This window comes from Schistocerca americana, unplaced genomic scaffold, assembly GCF_021461395.2.
Source record: "Schistocerca americana isolate TAMUIC-IGC-003095 unplaced genomic scaffold, iqSchAmer2.1 HiC_scaffold_578, whole genome shotgun sequence".
Classification (NCBI taxonomy): Eukaryota; Metazoa; Arthropoda; class Insecta; order Orthoptera; family Acrididae; genus Schistocerca; species Schistocerca americana.
Window position 1 is genome coordinate 40,001 of NW_025726322.1, and position 5,000 is coordinate 45,000.

The following is a 5,000-nucleotide window of genomic DNA, read 5'->3' on the forward strand; positions in this document are numbered from 1 at the left end:
CCTTAACCTAACCCGTATTGTACCTTAACCTAACCCGTATTGTACCTTAACCTAACCCGTATTGTACCTTAACCTAACCCGTATTGTACCTTAACCTAACCCGTATTGTACCTTAACCTAACCCGTATTGTACCTTAACCTAACCCATATTGTACCTTAACCTAACCCATATTGTACCTTAACCTAACCCATATTGTACCTTAACCTAACCCATATTGTACCTTAACCTAACCCATATTGTACCTTAACCTAACCCATATTGTACCTTAACCTAACCCATATTGTACCTTAACCTAACCCATATTGTGCCTTAACCTAACCCATGTTGCGCCTTAACCTAACCCATGTTGCGCCTTAACCTAACCCATGTTGCGCCTTAACCTAACCCATGTTGCGCCTTAACCTAACCCATGTTGCGCCTTAACCTAACCCATGTTGCGCCTTAACCTAACCCATGTTGCGCCTTAACCTAACCCATGTTGCGCCTTAACCTAACCCATGTTGCGCCTTAACCTAACCCATGTTGCGCCTTAACCTAACCCATGTTGCGCCTTAACCTAACCCATGTTGCGCCTTAACCTAACCCATGTTGCGCCTTAACCTAACCTATGTTGCGCCTTAACCTAACCTATGTTGCGCCTTAACCTAACCTATGTTGCGCCTTAACCTAACCTATGTTGCGCCTTAACCTAACCTATGTTGCGCCTTAACCTAACCTATGTTGCGCCTTAACCTAACCTATGTTGCGCCTTAACCTAACCTATGTTGCGCCGTAACCTAACCTATGTTGCGCCGTAACCTAACCTATGTTGCGCTATAACCTAACCTATGTTGCGCCTTAACCTAACCTATGTTGCGCCTTAACCTAACCTATGTTGCGCCTTAACCTAACCTATGTTGCGCCGTAACCTAACCTATGTTGCGCCTTAACCTAACCTATGTTGCGCCTTAACCTAACCTATGTTGCGCCTTAACCTAACCTATGTTGCGCCTTAACCTAACCTATGTTGCGCCTTAACCTAACCTATGTTGCGCCTTAACCTAACCTATGTTGCGCCTTAACCTAACCTATGTTGCGCCTTAACCTAACCTATGTTGCGCCGTAACCTAACCTATGTTGCGCCTTAACCTAACCTATGTTGCGCCTTAACCTAACCTATGTTGCGCCGTAACCTAACCTATGTTGCGCCTTAACCTAACCTATGTTGCGCCTTAACCTAACCTATGTTGCGCCTTAACCTAACCTATGTTGCGCCTTAACCTAACCTATGTTGCGCCTTAACCTAACCTATGTTGCGCCTTAACCTAACCTATGTTGCGCCTTAACCCAACACACGTTGGGCCTTAACCCAACACACGTTGGGCCTTAACCCAACACACGTTGGGCCTTAACCCAACACACGTTGGGCCTTAACCCAACACACGTTGGGCCTTAACCCAACACACGTTGGGCCTTAACCCAACACACGTTGGGCCTTAACCCAACACACGTTGGGCCTTAACCCAACACACGTTGGGCCTTAACCCAACACACGTTGGGCCTTAACCCAACACACGTTGGGCCTTAACCCAACACACGTTGGGCCTTAACCCAACACACGTTGGGCCTTAACCCAACACACGTTGGGCCTTAACCCAACACACGTTGGGCCTTAACCCAACACACGTTGGGCCTTAACCCAACACACGTTGGGCCTTAACCCAACACACGTTGGGCCTTAACCCAACACACGTTGGGCCTTAACCCAACACACGTTGGGCCTTAACCCAACACACGTTGGGCCTTAACCCAACACACGTTGGGCCTTAACCCAACACACGTTGGGCCTTAACCCAACACACGTTGGGCCTTAACCCAACACACGTTGGGCCTTAACCTGCTCTGTAATTGTCATACGACGCGTTAAATTAGTGTAGTGTTGCCTAACTGCAACCCCCGCAATATAGTTTGCTACTCGCACTGCCCGGTCCCCAGAGTATCGCTTCATGTTAAACACCTTGCAGCTATACACTGTAATGCGGATGGCGGCAGGACGTACATGCTCAATGCCCTTCGCAGTTGTTCATTGGCATTCGCATGGCGAAGCACAGCCTACGTTGTGGTACGGCTTGTGGCAACTGTCCGCTGATGTTGTACGTCCAAATCACACACTGTACCGCACATTGGTCCTCATGTACTGAATGATACATCGTGGTACATGTGTGACCGTACCACGACTGCGCCAACAACGGCGAACCATACGGTCCAAATATTGTGCACTCAGCTACGTGTCGTCTCCCTATAAGAGCTGGATTGCAGTATGGTATGCCGTGGATGGCGATCAGCATGAGCCGTCTGTTGATGTAGTGGCGCGTGTTGTCAGACGTAGTCGTCTCTTCTCACACACCGTGATAGCATGGTGCACTGCGTTCCACATCTGCGACATGCGACAGAGGCCGGTTGACAGTCGTTCGCGCAATGGACATCGCATACGTACGGGGGCCACCTTCCACGTGTTCGCGAAGCGTGCACATGTTGTTGCGTGTATGTGGGCAGACATAGTGTGTCGTGACACCTGACACAGGCATGCAACAATCGTTGAATTTGCAAATGGCGATGGACGTCTACGTTTGCTGGTGACGTTACGCAAATGAAGAACTGGTAAACCGTTGTGGTGCGGTTGTTCTCGCTAGAGGTGAATCAGTGATGGCGACGATCGGTTGAGCTACCAACCGGTTGTTTCAGCGATACCCACCATGCCCACGAACGTGAATGGCATGTGGGTGTGAAGCGATACGCGGCGGTGGCTGGGTGGGACCGTCCCCGGCCGGTGAGGGGGGGCCTTCCGGCGTGCTGGCCGCGCGGTGCGTGGGCGCACGCGCTACAGCCGGCTGGTGGGGGCGGCCAGTGGCAGGCGCGCCGGCCGACGGAGGCGGCAGGCGGCGCAGCTGCGCGCCGGCGCACCCTGCACGCGGCGCCGTGCGGCCAAAGTAGGTCCTCGCGGGCCCGGTGCGAAGCGCGGTGGACATCTGCAGTGTGCTGGTCCGATTGAGGACTGTGTGCGCTGAGGATGCGCCGCCGCCCGGCGCTCGGCGCCGCGACGCCGTCTGCTGCTCGGTCGCCTCTGCGGTTCTCGCAGGTGGATTGTATCGCAGCTGTGCGGACGTGTTGGCGCGTGCGCTGTGCTGGGAGAGTTCGCTTCGGCACCCAAGTGGGGCTTTTGTCCTTCTGTGGCGCTGGCGTTGGAGCTGCCGGCCACCGTAGGTGGCGCGTGTTGTCTCCCGCCGGCAATGCCACGACAGCACGCTCCCGGGCCTCTGTCGGCAGCGGCAAGCTCAGTTGGGAGCACGGGTGGTCGCACCTAAAGCGTCTACTCGCCAAACTCCGGGCGATTGCGCCTCTCTCGAACCCGACCAAGTACTTAGGACGGCGCTGCGCGCCGCCGGGACCTGAGAGGGTTTCGAGGTGTATTGTGCAGGGGAGCTCAGCCTCCTCCTGTTTGCAGAATAATTGAGCGGACGCTTGCGTGTTCGCGCGGGCCCCCGGGACACACTCCCGGGCGGCCGGCTGCTCAGCTCTAGTTGACGCAGCTCCCTGGTTGATCCTGCCAGTAGTCATATGCTTGTCTCAAAGATTAAGCCATGCATGTCTCAGTACAAGCCGCATTAAGGTGAAACCGCGAATGGCTCATTAAATCAGTTATGGTTCCTTAGATCGTACCCACGTTACTTGGATAACTGTGGTAATTCTAGAGCTAATACATGCAAACAGAGTCCCGACCAGAGATGGAAGGGACGCTTTTATTAGATCAAAACCAATCGGTCGGCTCGTCCGGTCCGTTTGCCTTGGTGACTCTGAATAACTTTGGGCTGATCGCACGGTCCTCGTACCGGCGACGCATCTTTCAAATGTCTGCCTTATCAACTGTCGATGGTAGGTTCTGCGCCTACCATGGTTGTAACGGGTAACGGGGAATCAGGGTTCGATTCCGGAGAGGGAGCCTGAGAAACGGCTACCACATCCAAGGAAGGCAGCAGGCGCGCAAATTACCCACTCCCGGCACGGGGAGGTAGTGACGAAAAATAACGATACGGGACTCATCCGAGGCCCCGTAATCGGAATGAGTACACTTTAAATCCTTTAACGAGTATCTATTGGAGGGCAAGTCTGGTGCCAGCAGCCGCGGTAATTCCAGCTCCAATAGCGTATATTAAAGTTGTTGCGGTTAAAAAGCTCGTAGTTGGATTTGTGTCCCACGCTGTTGGTTCACCGCCCGTCGGTGTTTAACTGGCATGTATCGTGGGACGTCCTGCCGGTGGGGCGAGCTGAAGGCGTGCGACGCGCCTCGTGCGTGCTCGTGCGTCCCGAGGCGGACCCCGTTGCAATCCTACCAGGGTGCTCTTGAGTGAGTGTCTCGGTGGGCCGGCACGTTTACTTTGAACAAATTAGAGTGCTTAAAGCAGGCAAGCCCGCCTGAATACTGTGTGCATGGAATAATGGAATAGGACCTCGGTTCTATTTTGTTGGTTTTCGGAACCCGAGGTAATGATTAATAGGGACAGGCGGGGGCATTCGTATTGCGACGTTAGAGGTGAAATTCTTGGATCGTCGCAAGACGAACAGAAGCGAAAGCATTTGCCAAGTATGTTTTCATTAATCAAGAACGAAAGTTAGAGGTTCGAAGGCGATCAGATACCGCCCTAGTTCTAACCATAAACGATGCCAGCCAGCGATCCGCCGCAGTTCCTCCGATGACTCGGCGGGCAGCCTCCGGGAAACCAAAGCTTTTGGGTTCCGGGGGAAGTATGGTTGCAAAGCTGAAACTTAAAGGAATTGACGGAAGGGCACCACCAGGAGTGGAGCCTGCGGCTTAATTTGACTCAACACGGGAAACCTCACCAGGCCCGGACACCGGAAGGATTGACAGATTGATAGCTCTTTCTTGATTCGGTGGGTGGTGGTGCATGGCCGTTCTTAGTTGGTGGAGCGATTTGTCTGGTTAATTCCGATAACGAACGAG

At 53.2% G+C, this 5,000-nt stretch overlaps 1 non-coding gene across 1 annotated transcript in view; it reads left to right on the forward strand.

Moving 5' to 3' along the window:
* The first annotated feature begins 3,571 nt into the window (after positions 1-3,571).
* The window catches only part of LOC124587104, a 1,910-nt gene continuing 481 nt past the window's right edge, over positions 3,572-5,000 (forward strand). The window contains exon 1 of the ribosomal RNA XR_006975265.1: positions 3,572-5,000. This exon is cut by the window's right edge and continues 481 nt beyond it. This is a non-coding gene — a ribosomal RNA (small subunit ribosomal RNA).